Source organism: Silene latifolia, chromosome X, assembly GCF_048544455.1.
Source record: "Silene latifolia isolate original U9 population chromosome X, ASM4854445v1, whole genome shotgun sequence".
NCBI classification, from domain to species: domain Eukaryota; kingdom Viridiplantae; phylum Streptophyta; class Magnoliopsida; order Caryophyllales; family Caryophyllaceae; genus Silene; species Silene latifolia.
Window position 1 is genome coordinate 319,497,218 of NC_133537.1, and position 8,994 is coordinate 319,506,211.

Below are 8,994 nucleotides of genomic sequence, written 5' to 3' on the forward strand. Positions count from 1 at the left end.
ATGGTCGGCCCAAAGGAAGGCTATTATTTGGCCGAAATTCAGTCATGCTTGTGGTGGTAAGTATGTAACAATTGTAAGGTTTCCATGTGAATATTAAGTCGGCCCAAAGGAAGGCTTAATGTTTGACAGGAATTTATTGTTAATACTTGATCACTACACCAATATGACCACTTACAAGTTAATTTTATGTCCAAAGACTAAATTTAATGTTGTGTTAGGTGTCTTGTGTTGATGGGGATGCCAATATTTGAATCTGAAATTCAAGGTAAGGGAGTGTCATTATGTTTATGACACTCATAAGGGTTATGCCCATAAAGCTTTTAAGGTGAATAAATTCAATTTTGGTCTAGTGTGTGTAGTTCATGCGAATAATGGTCGGCCCAAAGGAAGACCATTATTTGGCCGAATTGCATATACACGTTGGGTAATAAATATGTGACGATTATTCGGATTTTCAGGTTAATATTGAGTCGGCCCAAAGGAAGGCTTAGTGTTCGACGTGAGTTTATCGTCAATATTTGATTACAATTACTAAAGAGTAGTGTCTTTAACTAGTTAATATTTACGTATAATAACTAAATATTAATTTCAGAAAGACGCTTTAATTATTTGATTTTATTCAAAATATAAGGATGTTGTTTTGTTCATTCAGTTTGACATTTATGGTTATTATATCTGTCATTTCAGTTACATTCTCAATTCGGATGAAATTATTTATTAAATGAATGGTAAGAGGATGTGAATTTTATCTCTGGTTGCTTTGATCTTACCTTGCTTTAAGAATGTATAATTCTGCTTCTCATAAGGTAAAAGTTATCGTAAGGATTAAGGTATGTAACATTGAGAAGTATTACATTCAAAATGCATGAGTTTAGTGATTATTCGAATTTAGGGAAATATTTAAGGGCATTGTTTCAGTTAATTCAGTTAAGTTAATTCAGCTGCAAAAGTCAAACTCAAAGAAATAACATCAAACATAAGGTTAGACTCTTTTAGTCGTTAGTTTGTTAAGAGTTTGGACACATAAGGAAAATCTAGTACCAGTTTTAACGCTTGGCGTGTCGGTAAAGTTAAACTTCTCATTCGTTTTGTCTAAGGTTAATTTTTATATCCAATCATGTTTGGTGGGCGATTTTTTTTTTTTTTTTTTACTCACATAAGGATATTGATGCAAGTATAACTAAGATGTTACAAGCCAAGTGATGATGATGAAAGATTCATCTATTTGGGGCAAGCCATCATCTGAGTTTGAGACAATCAACTATTGTAGTTATCATTAATGACTTGTTCCTTTATTTGAATTTGGAAAATTCTTTTTGGTACCACCTTAGGTGGAATTCGGATATTTTTAATATGGGCAAATTTGGTTCTTTGTCCATTCAGAAATAATTAATTTTGTATTTTCCAAATTCAAATAATGATGAATCCATCATTGTTGATAGCTTTATATAGTTTAGATTTTAGTCTCTTTCAAGTAAGCTTGCATTCAAGTTCAGTGGATATAAAGAAGAAAAGAAACTACAATTCTTTTCGGTATGACACATTAAAAGGAAAATTAATGTTTTGTGTCAAAATGAAATTGTTAGCCTCTTTACTTCGGATATTCAAATTTAAGGGGATAAAGAAAAACTAAAGGGAGATTAGGTATCAAAAATATTTTTTAATGTCTCATTATTAACATATATACGGAAAGGTGAACCATTCTATTCTCTAAGTATATGGTTTAAATTATTATGTTAATTTTTAGACATGGATATCTAAATCTCATTTGTGAGAAGTTTTAAGTTCTTGACGTTTTCAGTGATATATGACTGATTTATTTTACTCAGTAAAAGAATAGTTTTGTCATTTTTATCATAAGTGTTAATACTTTGGCAAATGACTATTAAGGATAACAACGTCAAGGTCATTTTTAAGAATTTCTAGAGGAGTTTGATCTTGTATTTGATATTATTACACCATATGAGGATTCTTAATAGGGATGGTGTAGTATGTAAACAAACAAGATCCGAAGGCTTGGCAAGGAGTGTGATTTGTCATTCTCTTTTCCATATTACTCTAGTTATAAGTTCTTAAGACTGCAGCTATCTTTGGATAAAGTTCTAACAATAGCATTGACTATTTAATGATAGTAAAAATTATTTACATATCTAGTATGTCTAACTAATTAAGGTTGAGGTTTAAAAGCCATAAGGTTAATAGTTGGACTTAAGGAATGTCAATGACTATTTTGTTGGATAGTACTTAAGGTTTAAGGGTAATAAGGTAATGATCCCAAAATCAAGCTATTTAAGACAGAAATTAAGGGGTTCATTGAGAATATTGAGTTTGAGTGGGAGAAAAGGTAATTGACATTGTTTTAAGTCTCCTTATACTTGATTATAAGATCAATTTGGTTAAACAAACTCAAATATCTCAATAACCAATTCATTAGAAGATCCACATAATAAGGTAAATACAACTACATTAATTACATTGTTTTCCTATATGGATAAAAATGGACAACAATGTAGTGACTGATTAACTACACTAGTAGAAAAAACCCCTATCACGACGCAGTTATCGTGGCGGTTCTAATAGAAACGACGTGAAAAGCTCAAAAAATTGGCGGGAATGAATTTTTTATGTATGTAGGAGGTCTATAGTGGCGGTTTAAGTAAGAACCGACGTGATAACATAAGCTTTTTATGGCGGTTCCAAATAGAAAACGCCACCATAGGTCAATTGTGGCGGTTCTATTAACAACCGACGTTAAGAATGACGTTAAAAGTTAATACAAAGTTATACTTTTTTGGGCTAAAAAACCGCCATAATATGTTTTTGTGTCGGTTTCTAATTAAAACCGACTTTAATAGAAAAAATTAAAAAATTAAAACCTCCAAACACGCCTTAGCATTACTGCATTATACGATTAGTTTCCTCTTAAACCCGTTTCTTCGTCTTCTTCAATTTCTCAGACTCCATTCTTGTTTCTCTCTCGAAACGCCCATGCTCCACTCCCTCTACCGCCACCACCAGAACCCTCACTCCCCTCAACACCTTTCGGATCTGCACGCTCGCCCACCATGCCACCCTCGCTAACGTCGTGCCTCTCATCATCCCCATCATTGCTGCTTTCATTCAACGCTCCGATCATGGGCTGCAACTGCTCCCAAACACACCGCCGGTATGATTCAAAACACTAAACTAATAATATCTTCTTAATCTAATTGAGACCCTAATTCATCATCCCCATACCCTAAACCCTAATTAATTTTACTTTTAATCTAATTTGATTGTTTAGACGATTTAAATTTGGTGGTAGAGTTGCGCTATATCGATTTTCCTCCTCTAGATTGTTTTTGTTGATTTGTGATTTAAGATCTTTGATTTCCCTCAATGCTGCTTCAAGTCTGATGTTGGCGAATTCATTTTCGTGCTGGTGATAATGCTCATCATAAGCAAAAGTGAAAGACTCCTGCATGGTAAACATTGTTTATTATACTTCTTAGTATTGCACTCATAGTATCAGGTACAGTTTTGTCGACAACTTTCTCTTTCAATGTTGTCAATGTTTCACTCACTGTGTATAATTCATTGATTTTTCGAATTATAAATTGGGTGATGCTTCCTTTTTTCCCCTGATTTTATGAATAGTATCCTGGCTATTAAGCTTTATTTGACACCACTGTTCCACCAGTTTAGTGACTTTGTAACTATAGCATCAACTTAAAAATAGGTGTTGTTGTGTTTCAGCTTGTTGTATCCTACTGCCGTAGCCTTGTCTGAATTCATGTAACCCATTCTGCAGTGTCAACCAGGTCAGGAAAGAGTGCCTTGGTTATGCCCACTCATTCCAAATGGCAGTAGAATATTGTTGTAGCCTTGTCTGAATTGATCTTTTGTTTTTGCAGATTTTTTAGAATGGCATTCTCTGTCTCCCTAACATCAGCGAATCCACTCTTTTTAATGTTGTTGTGAGCTTCTTCCTCTCTTAATGCAGATACTCTTTTCAACGCTGAATGCCCACCATTTGTTTGATTATATGCCAATGTCACATTTTTTGAATTTTAGCCTTTCTAGTCAATAGTGGTCTTGAAAAATGTTCTTTTACTTCAGTTTACTTATTGATTGCTAAAGTTCTTTTACTTCAGTTTTCAAAAATAATCTAACGCTTTGCTTGGTTCTTTTAATTATGCTTGTTTTGGCTTCACTGTACTTTGTTTTGTTTAATTTAATTATCATTAATTCATTATCCTCAAATCTACATTTCATTAATTATTTACATAATGATAACTAATAAGTGAAATTATGGATGGTGTGCATGTTGTGTGAGTTTATGACTTTGATTTGCAGCCTATGCCTCAAATTTTCCACGATACGCTTCTAATTATGGCTTGATTGTGCTAAATGGAAGTTATGCTATATCAACTAGTCACTGTGTCCAATGCAGTTGTGCCGCAGCTGGTCGCTGGTTAGTATTTTTGATCCCTTGTACTTTGCATTTTCCTTAATCCTCCTTATGGGTTGGTTTTTGTCGAAAGTAGGAAGGGAGGGAAAATGGAACACTGTGTTTTACTTCCAAACATTCCCGTACCTGAGCTTGAGAAGGTTTTAGTTTGGCTTTTTGAGAATGAAAATGTATCCCTCTATTTCTCTTGTTCATCTTAGTTAACTTGTTCTTAGATCTGGGAATATTGTGTGAATGTTTATGGTGTTGAGTGATTGGTGAAAACAGAAGCTCGTTTTGCTTTGTTGCATGGAAACCTGGAATGTTATGATATTGAAGCTGCGATTTGCCATGCTGCTATACTGCTGCTGCTGGTGTTCAACTCCGTTTTATCCCGGTTAACTTCTTTAACATCACTACTCTTTACTTGTTAGTGCTAATTAATTCTCTGATTCTTACTACTTCAAGCATTAATTACCTGCTTTTATTATTTACCATTTTACCCTATATTAATCGTCTTCCTGAAACCATGTCATCTACATCATCTCGGCAAACAGTCATGTAAAAGGTCTTGAATTTAAGAATCAAATTTATCGTTGAGTGCGATAAAAAATGCTGACCTATGTCATATGTGTAGATGTCAATAAATTTTTCATGTGACTTTCACAATCTGTCTAGGCTAAAATGATACTAGGAAGCAGCATTTGGTGGATTTCTTGAATAACAGGTGCTTCAAAATGAAATTGTTACATAATCACTAATGCTTCAGTAGCTTGAGTCGCATTTTCCTTATGTATTTCTTAATTGCTTTTTTCATGTACAAAGCTATGCTTCCGACTCCCTAAAGCACCAGATTATGCACTGACCAAGATTAAGCATTGGCAGGTGGTGTATCTTTGCTAGTGACTCATTCAAAGGTTTCTATTAGAAACACAGATGAGGCATTTTATCAATATGCTGTAAGTTTTCTACTTGGGAGTGTCAAATCTCTTATTGCTAGCTTAGAAATCAGGAAGTGTTTAAAAAAATTCCAATCCGATGTTGTCTTGGCAGGTTAACATTATTATGTCTAAAGACGGTGCACTAATTGAGCGCAAGTGAAGGTCAAGGAGTACGAGTTGCTAAGGACGAGTTTCAGTGACACTACTGGCTGGCTGCTTTTGGATTCATTTATCGAGATGGCAAGGATACTCTTACGGCTAAGTATTAATTTGAAATTGGAGTCGTCGATGCATTATTTTTGTTGATAGGTTAGTTAGTTGAAGATCTTTTGGTAATTGATGACTTGGAATAATCGGTTAATTGTATAAAGATATTTGTGGTTGATTATCGAATCATATTTGGAATTATCAAGTTTTTGGGGAGGTGTTGCTGAAATTTCCGTACAAAATTATTATTTTAAAAAAATATAATTTTTTTTACGACGGTTCCTCTAGAAACGACATGAAAAAATTAAATAATTAGAAAATATTTCGCCTTTAATGGCGGTTCTTTGCCAAACAACCGTTGTTGTAATTACCTATTGTGGCGGTTTTCAAACAATAACCGTCATTATAGATTAGTTATAGTGGCGGTTCTTGTCTAATAACCGCCATTATATATGAGTTAAAGTGGCGGTTCTTCTCTAAAAACCGTCGTTATAGACGAGTTATAGTGGCGGTTCTTGTCTAACAACCGTCGTTTTAAATAAGCCTATTATGGCGGTTTTATTTAAAAACCGTCACTGTAGGTAAGCTATAGTGGCGGTTGTACAACCGCCGCAAAGGCTATACAACCCCGTGATATACGGCGCACCCAAAATATGTAAAAACCGCCACAAAAAGGTCATTTACAACCGCCACTGTAGGGGTTTTTTCTACTAGTGCTAGTTGTAATAAGAGTTAGTTAATGGAATGGTAAAGATGATTTAATCTCCTTTTGCCAAATCATTGAAGGTCCTAACTCATATAAGTGGATTGATGCCATAAAGAAAATAAGTCATTTGATGAATGATGATATTTGGACTTTGTTCCATTACCTAAAGTTGTGAAATATATTGGTTTCAAATATTCATTTGTTACCAAGAAGGGTGTAAAAGGTAATGTGACAATCAGGATCATCGTGTCGGTATTGACTATAAGGACTTTTGGGCATATTCGATTTTTTGGTTATATTGGATGAATGTTAAAGGTTTGTTTTGAAATTGTGACATTGATGAAACTATTAGGTAAGAACTAGAACTTTGATTCAATAGATTCAAAGTAGATTTTCTGCAATAAGGGAATTCATCCAATAAAGCTCAAGTAAGGTTTTCCGTTATAAAGATTACAAATCTGCTTTGTTGTCATCTTATTTGTTTTAGATGAATGGGTAGATGATTGTAGATACTCAAGATTTAGTGGGAGTAAGTAAATATTTCTAGTTAATACCCTTTCAGTTAAGGAGACAAATTAGTCTCAAATGCCCTAAGGAAAATATTCAGAAAAATTCATTAATGCTTAAATTCAGGTGTCTCAGGAAATATTTAATGTGTTTAAATATTATGGTATATATTTAGCTTGTATGCGTTTGGATATTGCGTACATTCTAAAGTTTGTTTGACAGATATTAAGGCAATACGGATTAGGATCTTGGATCCACTAAGGGCAGCCAAATATGGGTTTTTATTTATATTTGGAACAAAACATTATTTATAGGAGATCGATTCAGGTTGAGATCATTTGGTATTTCGACTCCTAGTTGGTTATGAACATTTGTCATGAGGCTGCAAATTCAGTATGGTATTGAAAGACCATTTAAGTTATTTTGCGACAAATGTACAATTGTAAAGTTTCTAATAACAATATAAGTGATGTATTGTTTAAGAAACTATTCAGAGTGAAAAAAGTGTCAATTATACATGTTGATACAGACTCCATTTTGCAGATCCGCTTACTAAGGAATTACCACCCACGGTCTTTCTTGAGCTCATTGCTCAAATGGGTGTTTCAGTTTTAAGGAACTTCAGTTTAAGTGGGAGTTTGTCATGTTAGACACATTAAAGTTTACGGTTATTAAGTTCTGCAGAAATAAGGATTTCGATTTTCGGTTTCACTCTGTGTTATTTTGGTTGATCTCACTAAGGTGGACCAGTTGGAAATATGCATATTTGGATCACATTCGGATGCTATTTTCATGCTGCACTCCCATATTCGATTCATGTCATTGGTTATATTGACATATGTGACCATTGAGGGTCCTGTTACGACAAACTGTAGCAAATGCCGCTTTGATCCTATGTTAGTATGATTGATTGACCGAATTGCATAAGACGGTTGGAATGTTGATAGCACTGTTGAGCGCGTAAGGTTATAAAATGAATACAATTTTTCAGGTGTCACACACTATCTGTATTTGACCCAAGTGGGAGATTGTAAGAATATTGGGTCCAATACTATTTATGTGGACACACTATTATACAAATTGTATTTGTTTGCTATCGTTTAAGTTTAGCCCAATATAGTGATCCATCTGGATAATATAATACGGGCATATTAATTACGTCTTATAAAGTATGGGCCGGATATCTTAATTGTGTAGATACCCATTAGGTTACTAATGCATGATGTGCGCATTAGATTAAGGAGACTATATATAAGTCACCTGGGTTATGGTCCCTGGTAGCACACAATAACCAAATCTTCCCGCATCCCATCAGTAGAGAGATCCTATTGGTATGTGTGTCTACTAGAAGACCTAATCCGAAGATCTTCCCTTAAGGCGGTTCATCCCAACCATTCGTCATGTAATCAGGTACGCTTCCGCTCTACAGTTTATACCGAGTAATTTAGTATGAAGTTTATGGTCTCTATTCGGATTAATTCTAACACCGTCCTCTTTTACAAATAAAGAGAACGGTTTTCAACGATTCTCTTTATCTATCTAAACGCATACTCAATTACTCAGTAGATCCATATAACTATATAAGTATATAGGTTTATAACTACTCCTTTTTCAACTTCTCTTTCATTTTCAATCTGATGAGTCTTATCACTATCAGTTAGACCTGGCAAAACGGGTCAACGGATTGGGTTTGGGTCGGGTCAATTCGGGTCTCTCGTTGAGTCCGGGTTAATTCGGTCGGGACGGGTCTTTTAGGTTTCAGGTCTGTTTTGGGTTTGTTGCCGGGTCTGTTTCGGGTCAAGCGGGTCGGGTTGTTTCGGGTCGGGCCATTTTCGGGTCAATGAATAATAGAGAAATATCCATTTCAAGTCTTTTCGGTTCAATTAGAGTTATATTTTGTCGGGTCATTTTCAGGTTTGGTGGTTTCGGATCGGCTCATTTTCGGGTCGGGCCAGTACGGGTTAAGAAAGCTCGGGTTATGTTCGGGTCAGGTCAATTCGGGTTTTCGGGTCACATTCGGGTGATGTAGTTCGGGTCACTTCGAGTCTCGGGTCAGCTTTTTCGGGTCGGGTCAATAAGGTCGGGTTGCTTTTGTCAGGTCTACTACCAGTCCCTCTAACATCGCACAGACGCCACCCACGCTCTATCATACGGGTTTTTGATAACTAATATCATTATGTTTTAAGAACTACTACCAACTTAAT

At 35.0% G+C, this 8,994-nt stretch overlaps 1 long non-coding RNA gene across 2 annotated transcripts; it reads left to right on the forward strand.

Moving 5' to 3' along the window:
* The first annotated feature begins 2,914 nt into the window (after positions 1-2,914).
* LOC141622006 (uncharacterized) lies at positions 2,915-5,774 on the forward strand. 2 transcript variants are annotated; one of them, XR_012532824.1, is made up of 5 exons: positions 2,915-3,956; positions 4,336-4,453; positions 4,718-4,826; positions 5,255-5,388; positions 5,483-5,774. It is a non-coding gene; the product is annotated as an uncharacterized LOC141622006 (long non-coding RNA). The 2 variants fall into 2 exon arrangements; XR_012532823.1 differs by lacking the exon at positions 5,483-5,774 and having other exon boundaries at positions 5,255-5,425.
* Positions 5,775-8,994: the final 3,220 nt, after the last annotated feature.